This window comes from Oenanthe melanoleuca, chromosome 3 (genome assembly GCF_029582105.1).
Source record: "Oenanthe melanoleuca isolate GR-GAL-2019-014 chromosome 3, OMel1.0, whole genome shotgun sequence".
In the NCBI taxonomy this organism is placed as follows: domain Eukaryota; kingdom Metazoa; phylum Chordata; class Aves; order Passeriformes; family Muscicapidae; genus Oenanthe; species Oenanthe melanoleuca.
The window spans coordinates 2,565,865-2,585,688 of NC_079336.1; positions in this window are offsets into that span (position 1 = coordinate 2,565,865).

Consider the following 19,824-nt stretch of genomic DNA (forward strand, 5'->3'; position numbering starts at 1 on the left):
ATTGATATATAAATATGTTATATAAAATATAATATATAAAAGATATAAAAATATAATAACAATATCATAAATAGATTCTATAATAATAAAATAATAAATATAATTTTAAATATAACCTTTATCAGGGATACAGGAATTCTGATAAGGCTGTGGGATTTTTTAGGGTATAGACAAGAGGACTGAGTCTCTTCACAGACTGGGTGGGACGCTGAGTGTGAGAGGGTTAAGATCCAGTTTACAGAGGCTGGGGGCTGGCAGAAGGTAAAAATCACATCAAAAAGCCACAGACTTTGCCAAAATTCACCTGAGCCAAGACAAGAGGACACAAAAGGCAGAAAATTCACCTAAACCAGCCCTGAGCTGGTGGCACTTCAAAGACACAAGGGCTGAAAGTTTGATTAAGGGAAGGAAATATAGAACAAAAAATTTAAAACTCCTTTTCTTTTCTTTTCTTTTCTTTTCTTTTCTTTTCTTTTCTTTTCTTTTCTTTTCTTTTCTTTTCTTTTCTTTTCTTTTCTTTTCTTTTCTTTTCTTTTCTTTTCTTTTCTTTTCTTTTCTTTCCTTTCCTTTCCTTTCCTTTCCTTTCCTTTCCTTTCCTTTCCTTTCCTTTCCTTTCCTTTCCTTTCCTTTCCTTTCCTTTCCTTTCCTTTCCTTTCCTTTCCTTTCCTTTCCTTTCCTTTCCTTTCCTTTCCTTTCCTTTCCTTTCCTTTCCTTTCCTTTCCTTTCCTTTCCTTTCCTTTCGCCTTTCCTTTCCTTTCCGTTATTTTTTTTTTAATTTTTTCAAACACACCAGGAATGTGAAGCCTGACAAAGAGTGTGGCCAGGGAAATAAAGTTAATTAAAGCTGAGGTCACCCCACAGGAGCTGAATGAAATATTTGCATTGGTTCTCACCTGGCAAGAAAGAAGGGAAGCCTTGATGCTGAACCCTCCTTTGTGGGGACTCATCAAAGAATTTGTCTTAAATGTAAAAGAGGTGGAAGAGAAGAAAAAGCAGCAACAAACCACCAGCACCCAGGAAAAAAAAAAAAAAGTCTGAAGGAAATTCAAAGATGAAACAAAAAAAGATGAAAAAAATCTTAAACCCAGTGAGAGTTAATCCATATGGGATTGCAAGCCAGGGTTGTACCAGTTTTAAATACAAAAATGAGGGGGAAATCAGGGAAATCTTGTCCTAAATCAAAGGACAGGGCTCAGCACTTGGGGCTGACAGGCAGGAGAGGGGTTAAGAGGAGCACTGGGGAGAATCACTGGTGGGGCTGCAGCAGGAAATCTGTAAAAAATCTGGAAAAGGGAGGGGGGGATGGAAAGATGCAGTGTTGAGGGTAATAGAAGAAGGAGCTGCCTTGGGTTTGGGGTGTGAAATCCAGGGCAGGGGGATGTTGTGAGGAAAATCCAAGTTATTTTTTTGTGCAGTGAGTGGCTCCATGTGGGTTATTGGATTGTAGAGAGTGGGAGTGCAGGAGCAAGAGAGGACAGGGAGCACCAGCAGCATCACACTGAGCTGCTGGATAAACCTTGGGAATGCCAGCCAGGCATTTTGGGACTCTTTACTCACTCTCTTTTTTTTTTTTTTTTTTTTTAATTTTCCCATGTGTTTGCTGCTCCCATGACAGTGAATATCCCTGAGGAAGGAGAGGGAAGAGCTGAAGGCACCTTGTGACCTCTCAGGGAGTGAAACCTGGGATCTGCTGAGCCTTCACCCAGGAAGGATCAGGAAAATCCCTGCTGGACCTTTTTTTTTTTTGCTGTTTACACAAACTGCACTCATCAGAAGGTGCCAGTGTTTAAAGAGAGGCAGTGCAGGCTCTGCCCTGCTCCCTGGCTGTGTGGGGGTGGCAGTGGCAGGGCAGCAGATGGGCACATTAACAGGAATCACTGGGCCAGACACTCCCACCCTCTCCCTCCTTGGGCACAGACTGTCACTACAAGCAGACACATCTTTAAAATGTGCAGCACCAGGCAATATGGGAGCTCCAGATTTGTAGGAAAAGCACTTTTTTTAATTTTCTTTTTTCTGTTCTGTTTGCCTTTCTCCTTTAAAAATGTTGCTGTTGCAATCTTGTTTCACTGAAAATAAGATAGAGAGGAAAACAGAGGGAGGGAAAAAGATTCTTACAACCAGGATATAATCAATTGTCATGAAATCCTGAATGGTTTGGATTGGAAGGACACTAAAGCTCAGCTCATTCTCACCCCTACCATGGGCAGGGACACCTTCCACTGTACCAGGCTGCTCCAAGCTCATCCAGCCTGGATTTGGACAATTCCAGGGATCCAGGGGCAGCCACAGCTTCTCTGGACACCCTGTGCCAGCCTCCAGAACTCAGCAAAACACTTTTCCTTTTGGAGCTGCAGTTTATGGGGCTGCTTTAATTGATATTCATTCCATCTCAGGCACCTGGTGGGATTTTTGGGGCTGTCCTGTGCAGGGCCAGGAGTTGGGCTGGGTGATACTTGTGGGTCCCTTTCCAGCTCAGGACATGCTGTGATTTTATGAACATTTCTCAAGTTACTCTGTTTATGTTTGTTATGTTTTTAAGAAGGTTTGGTTTTGGTTGTTTTCCTCAAATACCTGTCCTTTCCAGATGCAGAACACCCTGAAAGCTTGACATGAGAGGAGTGGGTAATGACTGCTTTAAAGTCAACTTTCTTTAAATTTATTTTTACTTTTCTTACTGAATTCAGTGGTCAAAGAAAATGCATTAGAAGGGAAATGAAGTGATGACCCAGGGAGATCCCTCTGCTGAAATTTCTGCAGTGACTTCAGGGTACCAAGACCCAAAAATCACTCAGATATCTGGGCTCAAACACACTAAATCCAGCCCTGGATCAGTGGCATAGAAAACACCCTGAAAGGGATTGGTAACAGTGCCCTAATTCTACAATTCTAAAATTCCTCCAGAGTTGGTGAGAAGGGATTTTGGCAGCACCAGAAGCACAGGGAGGTCAGAGCTGCTGCTGCCAGAGATGTGCTACATTCCCCAAATTGTCTTTTTTAGGAACAGCCAAGTGGCAAACCCAAACTGTCAGTTCTCACCCCCTCTCCTCACCTGCTGTAGAGATCTTTGTTCTGTGTTTCTCTTCACCTTTCCCAGTCCCCATTCCCCATCCAAGACCAGCAGAGGTGTCTGGAATTGGTGTTGGTTTTACTCCAGGGATTTGCTGCAGGACAAGGAGCTGGGATCAGTGAGGGTTAATCCCATTTTCTGGAGCTTCCTGAGCATCTTGTCATCCCTGGGTGGTGTCTCTGTGCTTCCTTTAAGGTCCCTCTATTTCCATTTTTCCCTTTCACCACTCCCTGCTTTATTTCATCATGTTTCCTTACAATTCTTGGCTTTCTCCAAGCTGTGTCCCTTTTTTCCCCTTCTAAATGAAGAGAGTTTGAGACTTTGCCCCCACCCTTCCCTCCCATTCCCCAGCCATGGTCACACCACTTGTTCCAGGATCTCCAATGAATTTTTGGAGCCCCAGGACTGAACCAGCCCCCTCCCACCCCTGGGATTTGCTGTGAGGCTCAGTGGGGACAGGGACAGCCAGGAGGGTGTTGTTCCAACCACACCTCTGTCACCCAGCATTGCCTGAATTCCCTGTGGGAAACAGAGGGGAAAACTCCATCTCTTTAACACTTTCACTGTGAAATTTGTGGAAAAGAGCAATGACACATGATGCCAACAGGTCTTTGTGGTTGGGCTTGGGGAACCCACTTTAAAAGGATCATGAGCACACAACAAATGATATGTCATTTTTTTCTTTGTTTTATTTATTGAGAGGAGGGGATGACAGTGGGGTCAGACAGCTGGCAATCTGCCCCCAAAGCCACTGTGGTGCCTCCTCTTCCCCAGGTGCTCCCTTTCCAGCTCCTATTTGCCCTTCCAGGGGTTTGGGATGCAGCAGGAGTACTTGCAGTCAGCAGAGCTGTATTTCAAATCCAGCACGTTGCACTTTGGGGAGCAGTACCCCACAGGAGCACAGGTCTTCCTGATCTTCCCATAGGCTGGAAGAGGGCAGGGAGAGTGGTTGTTCCTCATTTCTCTTCCCCATTTCCTTATTTCCCCATTTCCCCATCTCTGTTCCCCATTTTCCCATCCCCCATCTCTGTTCCTCATTTCCCCATTTTTACATCTCTGTTCCCCATTTCCCCCTTTCTCCATTTCCCCATTCCCCCATCTCTGTTCCCCATTTCCCCATTTCCCATTTCCCCATCCCTGTTCCCCATTTCCCTGTTTCTCTATCTCTATTCCCCATCTCTCCCTCTCTGTTCCCCATTTCCCCATTTCCCCATCTCTGTTCCCCACATCCCCCTTTCTCCATTTCCCCATTTCCCCATCTCTATTCCCCATTTCCCCATTTCCCCATCCCTGTTCCCCATTCCCCCATCTCTATTCCCCATTCCTCCACCTCTGTTCCCCATTTCCCCATTCCCCCATCTCTGTTCCCCTTTTCCCCATTTCCCCATCCCTGTTCCCCATTCCCCCATCTCTGTTCCCCATTTCCCCATCCCTGTTCCCCATTCCCCCATCCCTATTCCCCATTCCCCCATCTCTGTTCCCCTTTTCCCCATTTCCTCATTCCCCCATCCCTATTCCCCATTCCCCCATCTCTGTTCCCCATTTCCCCATTTCCCCATCTCTGTTCCCCATTTCCCCATGTCTATTCCTCATTTCCCCATTCCCCCATCCCTGTTCCCCATTCCCCCATCCCTGTTCCCCATTCCCCCATCCCTGTTCCCCATTCCCCCATCCCAGTTCCCCATTCCCCATCTCTATTCCCCATTCCATGCCTCCCATCCCCTCCCAGTCACAGCTGGCAGCAGGACCAGTCCCTGTCCATAGGGATATCCTGCTCCATCCCCCACATGTCCAACACTCCTTCCCAAGCCCAACCCCAAAGCTGGAAAGGACTTTTGAAGGGCCCAGAGCAGTTCCTTGTGCACCTCTCTCCCCCTTCTGGTGGTCACAGGGCCACTGGATGACCCTGGTGCACCTTGGAAAAGATGGGACAGCATCTCAAAACACCCCAAAACCAAAATTCATAAAAATGTTCCTCAGGGCAAGGCTTCATCAAGTGCCAGGCACCAGGGTGAGAAGCTGCTGGCCTGAAATAGCTGGGAAATGACATCCAAAATGAAGGAATATTGGAATGGGAACATTCCTGAGCCCCAAATCTCCTTTCCAGTCATTGAAGAGGGAAGTGAGAACCAAAATAGAAGGGATGTCTGAGCTCTGCACATTAAAAATGTGAGGGAGCTTGACAGTGAAGGTATTCCAGAAGTAATCTGGCACAAAAAGTAGCATCAAGCAGAGGAAAATCCCAAAAGGCTGGTGTCTCTGAAAAAGCCATCCAGCACTCAATTGGTGCTTCATTACTAAAACAATCACACCAGGGCCCAGCTCACCTTAACCTAGGTGTCAAAAACATCCAAAACATCCTAAATGTGCCTCTTAAAAGTGTGGGGGTTTTTGGTGAAGACTCATTTGTATAAAAATAGATCCCCTTATAAGACAACCTGGGGTAACCAAAACATGTCACAGAATTATAGAATCATGAAATCTGAGAATAATGAAATAATAGTTATGAAATCATAGAATCATGAAATCATAGAAACATTAAATCATAGAATAATGATATCAGAGAATCATGAAATCAGTCATGAAACCAGAGAATAATAAAATAATAGAATCATGAAATCACAGACTCAGGAAATCATAGAATAATGATATCATAGAATGATGAAACCATAGAATCGTGAAATCATAGAATCATGAAATCGTGGAATCATGACATCAGAGAATCATGAAATCATAGTCATGAGATCAGAGAATCATGAAATCAGTCATGAAATCAGAGAATAAGGATATCAGAGAATCATTAAATCATAGAATAATGATATCAGAGAATCATGAAACCATATAATCATGAAATCACAGAATCATGAAATCATAGTTACGAAATCATAGAATAGTGAAATCAGAATCATGAAATCAGAGAAACATGAAATCATAGAATCGTGAAATCACAATCATGAAATCATAGTTATGAAATCATAGAAGAGTGAAATCAGAATAATGAAATCAGAGAAACATGAAATCCGAGAATCACAAAATCATAGAATCATAAAATCAGTGAATCATGAAATCACAGAATCATGAAATCATAGAATAATGATATCAGAGACCCATGAAATCACAGAATCATGAAATCATAGTTATGAAATCATAGAACAGTGAAATCAGAATCATGAAATCACAGACTCATGAAACCACAGAGCCATTGGGCTGGGAGGAGCCACAGGGGCACCCCAAAGGATGAGGGACACTTGTAGATGCTCTGACCCTCCTCATGCTGCTTCTGCCCCTCACCCAGCTGACATTCCCAGCCAATCCCCCTTACCTGGGGCAGCCAGGGAGCCCAGGAGGAAGAGAGCAAGGAGGAGGCAGAGGAACCTCATGGCTGGAGGGGATGGGATCTCAGCCAGGCTCAGGAGGAGGTCGGAGGGAGCTGGAGCTGGGTGATGTGAGTGGCACTGATGGGATCCTCGGATTTATAGGGCACAGAGCAGGGTCTGGGGGAGGTCCTGCTGCTCAGGGCACTCTCGTGGGTCACTGCAGCTGGCAAAGCTCTGGGATCAGCCCCCAGTTCAAGGAGGAGCGCTGGGTGTGGCGGGAGCAGGCGGCAGATGGAACAGATGTCCTGGGGCAGAGGGACCTCTCAGGGAACGAGATCAGTATCACAGGCCTTTCCCAGCCTTTGGCAGGGATGCAGCAGGGCTGGGACGTGGCCAGGATGCACTGACAGCTCTCCTCTGGTGTCTAGAGCTGTCCCCACGCTGGTGTCCGTGTGTCCCCCTCCTGGGAACCCTGACTGCAAATCCTGCTGGTAAATTCAGCAAATATCATTCCCTGCAGCCTCATCTGCTGCCCCCTCTGAAGGGCAGGAGCCCTGGAGCTGAGAGCCTTTTCCCAGAAAAGGAGGGCTGAGCACTTGGATCAGCCCCTCTTCCTCACAGAGCCTCCAGACAGCTCTGGGGGCTGGAGTGTGTTTAATTTCTGGGCTGGACACGGCCTGATCCCGGCTGTCAGGGGTGCTCTGGTGCCAACAGAAGGTTATTCAGAGCAGGGAAATGAGACCTGTCTGCAAGGAGTCTGGAGGCAGGAGGATCTCAGCACTGAGTGGCAGCTTCAGCAGATGGCAAACTGATTTTCACCTTCCAGGAATGAGACATTCCCAAAGAGCACTCAGGAAAAAACACCCCAGTGCCCAGAAGCAGGAAAACTGAGTGCTTGGGTTTGCTGGAAGGGGTGCTGATAGAAATTGTGGTGGTTTTGTGATAGTTTTGAAGGTATTTCATGCTGCAAAGTGTGCTGGTGTCCCTCTCTCTGCACATGCAGAGCAAGAACAGAGGATGGCAGGGAGGATGGTGAGAGCTGGGGACTCATTCCCAGGCAGTAAGACAGTAATTACCCTGGGAACTTCCACTGTAGAGGGAGAGGAGTGTGTGGGAATGTGTGACAGCACTAAGGAAGTGCCCTAAAAAAGAGAGAAATCTGCTTTTCCCTTTCCATAACCAGGGGAGCAGGTGACACACAGGAGTCTGATGCACTGAACAAAGGGATTGTTCTTTCCCACTGCCCACAGTGGTGCACCTCACTGCCAGCAGGAGAGGAGACAGCCTCAAGTCTCACCAGGGCAGGCTCAGATTGGATATCAAGAAAGATTTGTTCATTAAATGGTGGTGAGAGCAGTGATGGAGTCCCCAGCCCTGGAGGGATTTAAAAGTTGGATGGGGCTGGGTCTGTTCTCCCAAGTGAAAACAATGAGGGAAAAATCCTCAGGGGAGGTTTGAGTTGGATATTAGGGAAGATTTCTTTGTGGAAAGGGTTGTCCAGCCCTGGCACAGGCAGTGGTGGAGTCCCCATGTGGCACTTGGGGACATGGGTGGCCTTGGCAGTGCTGGGGGATGGTTGGACTTGGTGACCTCAGAGGGATGTTCCAGCCCTAATGATTCCCTGGCTGCCACAGAGGTTGTGGATCAGGGAGTTCTAAATGTCCTCAGAGGGAACTGGGGCACCAGTCTGGCTGGGAAGGTTGCTGTGCTCTGAGCAGCTGGGCAGGCTGGCCCAGGGGATCCCTGAGCTCCCTCCCAGCCTGGGCCATCCTGTGCTTCCCTGAAATCCCTAAAACCCACCCAGGGGCATCCAGCACCAAAATACTCACCCAGATCCACCCCCAGACATCAGACTGCTGGCCTTGGGTGGGTTTCCAGCCCAGCACTGCTGAGTGTGGCTGTGCTGTCCCACCTGCTCAGCACCAGCTCCTTGTCACTGTCACACTGAGCTCTCCTGGCTGGATGGGGACCTGCTGCACAGACAGCACAGCTGGGAAGGGCTGGAGCTCCAGGAGAGGCTGAGGGAGCTGGGAAGGGGCTCAGCTGGAGAAAAGGAGGCTCAGGGGAACCTTGTGGCTCTGCACAACTCCTGACAGGAGGGGACAGCTGGATGGGGCTGGGTCTGTTCTCCCAAGTGAAAACAATGAGGGAAAACTCCTCAGGGGAGGTTTGAGTTGGATATTAGGGAAGATTTCTCTATGGAAAGGGTTGTCCAGCCCTGGCACAGGCAGTGGAGGTTCCTCAGCCCTGGAGGGTTTCCAAGCCCTGTGCATGTGGCACTTGGGGACAAGGCTCAGGGCTGGCCCTGGCACTGCTGGGGGGTGTTTGGACTTGATGATCTTAGAGGTCTTTTCCAAACCCAGATGATTCTAAGATCCTGTGATTCCATGGCCTGGTTTACCCTCCTGTTACTGACTTCCTGACAAATCCTCTCTCCTGGCACAAGGAGCTGCCTCTCTCTTGCTAAATTTTCAGCACAGCCCTGGCCATGCCTTTTTCTGAGCCTGCTTTACACATTTGCAAACACATTTCCCACTGCACCTCCTGTGTGTCCAGGAGACAGGCATGATTTCCAGTGGGACTGGGACCTGCTTGGAGTGGAAGAGATTTAATATTAATTTAATATTTAGATGTCAGCAGGGTGGGACCACTGGCATCATGGCAGGGAGTGGGGCATGGACTGTTCAGCTGCCAGTGAAGCTGCAACCATGGAAATACTGAGTGTAACCAAAAATGAATGGAACCACAGTGTCCAAGGAATGCCACAGAGATGCTCAAAGGGCTGGAGCCAGGCTGGGAGAGCTGGGGGTGTTCACCTGGAGAAGAGAAGGATCCAGGGAGAGCTCAGAGCCCCTTGCAGAGCCTGAAGGGGCTCCAGGAGAGCTGGAGAGGGACTGGGGACAAGGGATGGAGGGACAGGACACAGGGAATGGCTTCAACTGAAGGATGATGGGTTTAGATTGGATATTAGGAAGAAATTTTCGGCTATGAGGGTGGGAAGACCCTGGAACAGGATTCCCAGAGAAGCTGTGGCTGCCCTGGATCCCTGGAAGTGTCCAAGGCCAGGCTGGATGGGTTTGGAGCAACCTGGGATAGTGGAAGGTGTCCCTGCCCATGGAAAGTGGTGGAGTTTAATGGTCTTTAAGGTCCCTTTCCACCCAAACCATTCTGTGATCTTGGGCTCACAATGGAAATTTTCCCAGGTTTTTTTATAGATCATTTTCTTGGCCCTGTAACCGTCTCAGCCCTGAGCTCTCTCCAGCTATTCCACCTCCCCTTGAAGCCTGGTTCTCTCAGCAAACAGCACCACCTGGAATTCTGATCCAGAACAACAAATGAATTAACTGACACGTGATAAACCTGGTGGTTATTTTTATAGGAAGAATAATCCATGCCTTTTCCAGAAGAGAACAGGGTGACATTCTCCCAGTGTGTGCACCTTGGTGCCCACTGCAGCCCCACATCTTTCCTGCAGAATCCCTGAATTGCCAGATATTGCTTATCCCAGCTTCTCCACCAGCTCTTCCTGTCTTTTCCAAAAAAGAAAAGCCAGTCCCCAGTGCCCTCCAGAACAGAGCAGCCCCTTTCAGCCTGTTTGCAAATTCAGAAAGGAGGAGCTTTGTTCCATGATGGAATTTTTTAATGGAGACCCTGGATAGCTCAGGACTTAGAACAGTCTTCCACCATCACCATGGTAACTGGAAATTTATCAACTCCTGCTCATAAACCATTTTTTTCCTTCATTTCCTTTAGGCCATGATCAATACCAGAAAAAAAGAAACAAACTCAAAATTGAGACAAAACACCCAGAAAAACGAATGTGGTGAAACTATTGTAGAGTTTGGGAGAGGCCCTTGGGGATCCTCAGAGCCAGGGCACTGGTCAGGGTTGGATGCTCCATAAAACCATTCCCCAGGGTGGATCTGACACCCCATTGTGTCTGTGCCCTGCAGACAGTGCCCAGAGCTTATCAGGAGCCATCCCAGACTGAATTCCAGCTGCCCTGGGAGCAGCTGTGCCCTGCTGGGGCCAGATCTGGAGAGGGGGAACAGCCCCAGGTGCCCGTGGAGCACAGAGCTGCTGCCAGGTGCCTCTGGGAGAGGGTCAGGGTGACACTGCACAGCCTGCAGAGCAAACAACAGCCCTCTGGAGATGGCTTGAGTCATTCCCAGGCACGAATGGTTCTGTCTTTGTTGTTTTGAGAGTGTTGTTCCATGCAATAACTCCCCCTGGCTCTGCAGGCACTAAACTGGATATTGGGGAAATTTCTTCACTAAGAGGGTGAAAAGGCTGCCCGAGGAATTTGGGGAATCACCATCCCTGCAAGTGTTCAAAAAAACCCATTTAAATGTGGTGTTTATGGCCATGGGTCAGTGCTGGCCTTGGATGGACTCAGGGATTTTCCATCCTCAGTGATTCCATGAGTCTGCTTTCCACACTGTTCTGCTTTTTCCTTGTTTTCCTCCATGCCCACCCAGGTAACACAACAGCTGGGGAGAGACCTGGATGGAGAAAATTAGGAATTGTCACCTCCAGAGTCACCTTACTGAGACATCCTTGAAAATAAACTCCACTGGCCAGAAACTCTCCAGGAAACTGGAGAAATTCTCTTCCCACCCTTTCCAGATTTCTCTATTCCTTCTCTCTTTTTATGCCTCCATCCAGCTATTGTCCATATCCAATTATTGTTACCACATCCTCATACCCTCTCAGCTTCCTTCTTCATTCTTTGCTTTTCCCTTTTTCCTCCCACTTTATATTTTTCTGTTTTCCATGACCAATACAGAGAAACAACCCTGCTCATTTCTGCCATTCACCATTCAGAATCTTTTAGAAGGAATAATTCCATTTACTGGAATTCTGAAGGAAAATAAATAATTACACTGATTATTACACTGCTATCAAGCAGTGGTTTGTTGGTTTATTTTGACAAGAAACTGGGTGGGGTTTTTTAAGATGCAGAGTACATTTTGTAGATACTGAATGTGTTTCTTCCTACAAATGTTCAGCAGGGAATCTCTCTTTTTCAAATTTTCAAATTCAAACACCACCAATTGTTGCTGGTGTTGTCTCATCTTCTCTGGATTCAAAACCAACAGCTAAAATCTCCTCTGAATTAAGGAGCAGGAAGGATGAGTCTGGATCAGCTGAGAAACACCCAAAAAACCCCAATGCTGGGAGATGCTGAAGCCCTTTGCACCAGGGGAGGAAGAGCAGAGCTGGTGAAATTTCAGCAGAGGAGAGGAAGGAAAACCAAAAACCTGGGAGTTTTGAGCTTTCTGGCACTGACCCCCAGGAGAGCTCTGCTTTTGACCTAAGCCTTGAAAAAGGCTTCCAAATTTGAGTAATGGAGTTTTATTAGCTGAAATAAAAGTGTGTGATTTCACATGGGAAAAAGTTCTAAATTTAAAACTTTCAGAATATAGTAATAAGTATGGAGCAAAATAGAGGATTTGGGGTGTTGTCTTTTTCTATCTCCTTCCTTCTTCTTCATAATTTCAAGTAGTAGTTTCTGGTTGAATCATTAGTGCTGCACTGCAAATCACAAGAGTTTAGTTATTGAGTCAAAAGTATAAATAACAAAAGTGTTAATTCTCTATTGGACTGTTTAAGAGTTCTTGTAATTCTCTAAATTCAGACCTCCATTTTGCTCACTTTTAGCTGGCAGCTAGAAGTGTTGCAGAACTCTCTGTACTTTAGATAAGGTTTAATAAACAACCAAGCCCAAACACAAGAAAAAATTGTCTCCTTCGTGTTTTTAATCCTAACTCTAAGCAATAACAAAAAAAAAAAAAAAAAAAGGCAAACCACTAATTAAATAGTACAATTACCACATTTACACTGTAAATTGTCTCTCTCCACATTCCCTAAGAGCTCCCTTCAGACACCCAGGTGCTGGGTTTGGTGGGGCTGGGTCAGTGCTGGGCTGGATGATCTTAAAAGGGTTTTTTAACCTTAATGATTCTGTGATTCCACTTAAAAAAAAAAAAAAGAATAAAGAAAAAAGGAAAAAAAAAAAGCCACAGGACTGCACACAGCTCTGCTTTGTGTCTGATCTCAGAGTTAGAGACTCTCCAACTCTGCAGCTGAGCTCCAGCACAGCTGGATGTGTTTCCAGTGCTGGCTGCCTCTGTGTCCTGTTTGATTTCCTGAATGACAAGTCATGGCTCTAAATTTATCCCCCTGCCTGCAACAGGGAGTGGAACAAAAGGCATTTCAGCTGGTGGGAGCATCCCTGACTCTGCTGGGCTGCCCTGGCTCTCATCTCTTTGTCACTGCTGCTCTGGACACTTGTTCTTTATTAACTGGGATGGTTAATTGGATTCTGCAAGAAGAGATTTTCAGTTCTCTGCATCCAACAGAGAGGACATTTACTCCCACACTGAGAACCTTTTTTTCCCCCAATAACAATGGTTCGTACCTCAAGCTACTCAGGAGACTCAGCCTAACAAATCCTAACTCAGCCTGCTGATATTTGATCTTAACTACTAAGTACAACCTCAGCAGTCACTGCTGAACTGGCAGCACCAGAGGGTGGTTCCAGCTCCATTTAAAACCATTTTTCCTGGTTGTGAGGGCAGGTTAGACAGGGCTTGGAGCAACCTGGAATAGTGGAAGGTGTCCCTGCCCATGGCACAGGGGTGGAACAAGAGCTTGAGGGTCCCTTCCAACCCAAGCCATTCTGTGATTCACTAAAACAAAATTTTCTAAGCTCCATCAAGGCTGGGAGGGTTTGGTTTTGAAGATGTATTGATTTATGCTCTTCTAAAGGCAATCCAGCTTTCTCAGGAATTATGTAATTTCCCAAACTGGGTCAGACCCCAAGAACCCAGTTTGGGAGTTGTAAAGAGTTACCCCAACCCATGCAGCTCCCAGGACAGAGAGAACCTGAGCCAAGTTTCATGGAAAAGCAGCCCAAATGATGTTTTCAAAGCACCACAGCTTCTAAATAACAACAATAAAAAAATCAGTTTATAAACAATTTATCACCTCACATTATTCTATTTCCCTTTCAGAAACAGGTGGCAGAACAATCCTGCTCTTGAGTGACAGAATCAGAGAAACATGGAATGGTTTGGGTTGGAAAGGACCTTGTAGATCATCCAGTTCCAACCCCCCTGCCATGGGGGCTCATAATAATGTTTCCTTGTAGCCTCCAAAGAAATCACAGTTATCTCTGTAGTCACTAAATAAATATCTGCTTAATTATCTTTGCAATTAAACCCAAGTGCAGGTGAGGATAATTTCATTAATGCCCCTTATTTCATACTCCTGTCCAAACCACAGAGGTTTCCCTCCTCTCTCACCAAATTCTCCTTCTGTTTTTCTTTCTCCAGGGGTCTCTGAGCCCCCAAAGTCAAATCATGTTCAAAGCAAAACTCTCAAAGCCACTCACCTAAAAAATCAGATCCTGGCACATCAACACATTAAATATCTATCAGATCCCTGTGCAGTGCCCTGAGTGGTTCCCCCATAATTCAAGGTTTTTGAATCTATGAAAAGGTTGGATTTTTCCCCTGAAAATCTGAACAAGCCAAGTACAGAAATATATCAGATATCCCACTCATACTTGGGACAAAGGGAAAGGTTTGGGGACTGTTTGTACCTGAGCAATTGTTCTCACTCACTCAGAATAATTCCAAACAACTCTGGCACCAGCCTGTGTGCTCTGTGTGCTCCAGGAGCACAGAGACCTGGAGGTTTGTCCCTGGGGAGTGCCTGGAGATTTCCAGGGCAAGAAAAGATTTTCATAAAGTGAGGAGAAAGAAAAAAAAAAAAAAAAAAAAAAAGAGAGAAAAAAGAAGGAAAAAAAAAAAAGATAAAAAAGATAAAAACCCCAAAAAGCTTAATGGAAAAAAGTTAAATTTAGAATCCCAGAATGGTTTGGGTTGGAAGAGACCTTAAACAATTCCTGCCCAATATCCCAATGGCAGTGGGAGCCATTCCCTGTGTCCTGTCCCTCCATCCCTTGTCCCCAGTCCCTCTCCAGCTCTCCTGGAGCCCCTTCAGGCTCTGCAAGGGGCTCTGAGCTCTCCCTGGACCCTTCTCTTCTCCAGGTGTCCAGCTCTACTTACCAGCACCCCAATCCCTTTTCCTCAGGAAAATTCCATAGTATGATTTATTATGACCAAACAGAAAATCTTCACCAGAAACTCATTATTTCCTGGAGAGAGAAAAAAAAAAAAAAAAAAAAAAAAAAAAAAAAAAAAAAAAAAAAGAAAAGAAAATCAGCTAAAAATAATGAATGATGGACTCCCAGCCCTGAGGAACACTCTGATTTTCTCTGCTTCTTCAAGGAAAGGTTTTTCTCTTTGCCTCTGTCTCCTCCAGACCCTTAGCTGGATGCACACCAGTGAATGAATCAATGCCAAAATCAGGCTCAGGCAGAAAATTTCCCCCATCCCTGGCAGATTTTGGGTAAACTGGGTCCAAGGCAGGGCTCAGGAGTTAGCACAGACACCAATCCCCAGCAAGCTGCCCACTGTGGATCCTGTTTTGGGCAGCCAGGAGCTCTTCATGCCTGTCTGTGGCTTGGCCCTGCCTCGTGTCTGCCTTGGATTTATCCCTGTGGATGTGGTCACTGCACTCACAGCTGATTCTCAGCAGCCACCAACCTCCTCCACCTTGTGCTGGCAGAGAAAACAGCAGAGGATGAAGCAGTGCTGGGAAAATGGGATCACAGTGTTTCCCAGGGATGAAAGCAGCACAGAGAGAGCCCAAAAACACCAGGGCTGGTCCAAGAGGGAAATGGTCAGAGGCTGCAGCATGTGGAGGGTGATCCTCTGCCATCCTGCAGCCACTTACTGCTGGGATTCCACAGGAAACCCTGCTGCTGCCAGTGCCCCCCTGCTGGAGGAGATTCTCTCTGGAAAGCCCCAAATCAGGGGAATCACTCCAGATTTGGGACATGTGGCCTGGAGGGTGACTGCAGAGCAGGGAGAGGAGTCCTGCTGCCCAGGGTCTGCCCCATCCATGGGCATTTTCAGGAACAAACCCAGGTCCTGCTGCCCAGGGTCTGCCCCATCCATGGGCATTTCAGGAACAAACCCAGGTCCTGCTGCCCAGGGTCTGCCCCATCCATGGGCATTTTCAGGAACAAACCCAGGTCCTGCTGCCCAGGGTCTGCCCCATCCATGGGCATTTTCAGGAACAAACCCAGGTCCTGCTGCCCAGGGTCTGCCCCATCCATGGGCATTTTCAGGAACAAACCCAGGTCCTGCTGCCCAGGGTCTGCCCCATCCATGGGCATTTTCAGGAACAAACCCAGGTCCTGCTGCCCAGGGTCTGCCCCATCCATGGAGATTTTCAGGAACAAACCCAGGTCCTGCTGCCCAGGGTCTGCCCCATCCATGGGCATTTTCAGGAACAAACCCAGCCAGTTCATGATCCTGCTGGGCAGGCAGGAGAGGAGGAGATGGGAAGAGCCCTGACTCCTGCTGAGGACAGACAAGGCTCTTGGCAGAGCTCTCCAGCCCAAATCCTGGGGCACAGGCAGCAGATGGCTGGGCACTTAGGGCTCTGGCAGAAGGAATCTCTGGGCCTTTGGCAGAGGGCATTGATTTAGCTGCATTTCCTTCTGCTTGGACAATCCCTGCTCATGGGGTTTCTTAGAGGGTTTGTCAGAGCAAGAAAAAGCAGCTGGTGCCTGGAGCCTCCTGCTTGCAGCAGCTGCTGAGGTCTTCCTGACACATTATTTGTTATTATGACCCAAATCCATCCTCACAAATACCTGTATAACCCTAGACCACAGAATATTTAGGCTGGAAAAGCCTCTGAGGTTTTCCCTCTGAGGAGCTCGTTGGACACTGTGGTTCCATTCATTTTTGGTTACACTCAGTATTTCCATGGTTGCAGCTTCACTGGCAGCTGAACAGTTCATGCCCCACTCCCTGCCCTGATGCCAGTGGTCCCACCCTGCTGACATCTAAATATTAAATTAATATTAAATCTCTTCCACTCCAAGCAGGTCCCAGTCCCACTGGAAATCATGCCTGTCTCCTGGACACACAGGAGGTGCAGTGGGAAATGTGTTTGCAAATGTGTAAAGCAGGCTCAGAAAAGGCATGGCCAGGGCTGTGCTGAAAATTTAGCAAGAGAGAGGCAGCTCCTTGTGCCAGGAGAGAGGATTTGTCAGGAAGTCAGTAACAGGAGGGTAAACCAGGCCATGGAATCACAGGATCTTAGAATCATCTGGGTTTGGAAAAGACCTCTAAGATCATCAAGTCCAAACACCCCCCAGCAGTGCCAGGGCCAGCCCTGAGCCTTGTCCCCAAGTGCCACATGCACAGGGCTTGGAAACCCTCCAGGGCTGAGGAATCCTCCACTGCCTGTGCCAGGGCTGGACAACCCTTTCCATAGAGAAATCTTCCCTAATATCCAACTCAAACCTCCCCTGAGGAGTTTTCCCTCATTGTTTTCACTTGGGAGAACAGACCCAGCCCCATCCAGCTGTCCCCTCCTGTCAGGAGTTGTGCAGAGCCACAAGGTTCCCCTGAGCCTCCTTTTCTCCAGCTGAGCCCCTTCCCAGCTCCCTCAGCCTCTCCTGGAGCTCCAGCCCTTCCCAGCTGTGCTGTCTGTGCAGCAGGTCCCCATCCAGCCAGGAGAGCTCAGAGTGACAGTGACAAGGAGCTGATGCTGAGCAGGTGGGACAGCACAGCCACACTCAGCAGTGCTGGGCTGGAAACCCACCCAAGGCCAGCAGTCTGATGTCTGGGGGTGGATCTGGGTGAGTATTTGGGTGCTGGATGCCCCTGGGTGGGTTTTAGGGATTTCAGGGAAGCACAGGGTGGCCCAGGCTGGGAGGGAGCTCAGGGATCCCCTGGGCCAGCCTGCCCAGCTGCTCAGAGCACAGCAACCTTCCCAGCCAGACTGGTGCCCCAGTTCCCTCTGAGGACATTTAGAACTCCCTGATCCACAACCCCTGTGGCAGCCAGGGAATCATTAGGGCTGGAACATCCCTCTGAGGTCACCAAGTCCAACCATCCCCCAGCACTGCCAAGGCCACCCATGTCCCCAAGTGCCACATGGGGACTCCACCACTGCCTGTGCCAGGGCTGGACAACCCTTTCCACAAAGAAATCTTCCCTAATATCCAACTCAAACCTCCCCTGAGGAGGTTTCCCCTCATTGTTTTACTTGGGAGAACAGACCCAGCCCCATCCAACTTTTAAATCCCTCCAGGGCTGGGGACTCCATCACTGCTCTCACCCCCATTTAATGAACAAATCTTTCTTGATATCCAATCTGAGCCTGCCCTGGTGAGACTTGAGGCTGTTTCCTCTCCTGCTGGCAGTGAGGTGCACCACTGTGGGCAGTGGGAAAGAACAATCCCTTTGTTCAGTGCATCAGCCTCTTCAGCCTCTCCTCCCCACCCCAGTGGTGCTCCAGAGCTCTCTGCCTCATTCAGGGTGACTCTGTACCCCAGCCATGAGATTATCCTAAAGCTGCTGCTGCTCACAGCCCAGCCTGTGGCTGGATCTCTCCCAGGATGATTTGTGCAGGAGCCAGAGATAAGGCTGCTGTTTCATTGCACAAGAGGTGTGTTGTTCCCTTCCCCATGTCCTGTACATCCCCCATTGTTCCCGAGGCTGGGGCAATGTTTGCTGAGCCATGTCAGGGCTGAGCTGTGCCAGGTGCTGTCACAACACAGGGAGAGGCTCCAAGTGTGGCTGCTCCTGGTTTTACAGGGCTAAAAACAAGGCAGGATGGAACCCCTGCCCTGTTCAGGGGTTCCTCTGGGAGAGGTGATGTTCAAACCAAATTCTGTGAGTACATGTGTGTGTACAAATGAGTACAAAGCTCATTTTCCCTATAGCACCAGGGCAGAAAAAGGCAGGCAGTGAATCCCACCTCAGCCTCTCCTCTTTTTAGGCACCTTCCTAGTGCCCCTCCAACTCATTTTTCTATGTGTTATATCTGATTTTTCCCTGACTTGCTCCTGCATGTGATGGGTGTTTCCCTGAGCTGGGCAATGATCCCCTCCCACACATCCCTGTCAGGACCAGCACTGGGGTAACAATGTGCAGCCACAGCCCAAATTTGCCTTTTTCCTCCTTCACAGAGGCAGCAGTGCTGATTCCCCATTGCCCATGGGGATGAAATCCTTTGTTTTCCTCTGCAGCCACTCCAGTTGTGGATTCCCCATCCCTGGCAGTGTCCCAGGCCAGGCTGGATGGGACTTGGAGCAACCTGGGACAGTGGAAGGTGTCCCTGCCATGGCAGGGTGGAACTGGATGAGTTTTAAGGCCTCTTCCAACTCAAATTATCAAGATACACCCAGAGACCCCTCTTCTCTCTGATCATGTGCATCAGTGCAAACCCCCATAAGAGGAGAATTAATCATCCTTATTATCAACCTTTGCATCTATCTGTGAGATTAAAATGTCATTAATTGGACTTTCATATCATTCCCAGACACTGGAATCACCAGAACTTCCAGCATTAACGAGACATGCAGGAAACAAACTGGACAAATTTAGGCTGAACTTAGCACCAGGGGCAAGGATGGAAATTCAGGTACCAAACCCAAACACCTCTGCAATCCTCAGGGACAATTGCCCAGAACAGGCTGTGACCCAGCCCTGCCTGATCCACTCAGGCTGATTCCAGGGGCTGAACAGCCTTGAACCTGAAACAATCCTGGGCAGGACAGCACCAGGAGCCATCCATCCCCCCCAGAGGGAGCCCAGCAGAGGATGATGACCTGATTTCCACACTCTGGCTTTGTTCTCCACCGGAGATAAAGCAGCTGGAGGCTGAGGAGCCTCTCTGGCTGAGTGAGATCTGAGATATCTGAGATATCTGAGATCTGTGGCTCTGGATCAGAGCTGGATCCACCCTCCCTTCCAACCCCAATGGCCAGTGCAGGCAGCAGAGCTTCTCTTCAGGAAAAATCTGGATTTTTTTTTTTTTTCCCTGAAGATCTGGAGAGTCCTTCATCATTTTCCCATTGCCTAGAGCTTCACTTTTCCTGGGAGCACCCTGGTTTGTGTTTCTTACTCTCACAGATACTCTCAGGGTAAATGATGGATTTCAGCATCACCAGCCTTGAATTTGGTTTGGAATCAGAGGAGAATTTTGGTTGGAAGAGACTTTAAAGTTCATCCAGTTCCACCCCCTTCCAGTCTCACACCTTCCACTATCCCAGGTTGATCCAAGCCCTGTCCAGCCTGGCCTTGGACACTTCCAGGGATCCACATTCCTGCTCACACCTCTGATAAAAAATGTAGTGGTAAGGTTTGGGTTTCAGCTGTGCCCAAGCTCTTCCTGGCAGGGCTGCACTTTAGAGGAATAAACCATGGAGAAGCACTCGAGCTTATTGCACCCCTGACCCTGCAGCCTCACTGCTGGCCGTGGGATGTTGGCAGTGTCACAAATTCCAGAGCTAAAGGGGCTCCAGGAGAGCTGGAGAGGGACTGGGGACAAGGGATGGAGGGA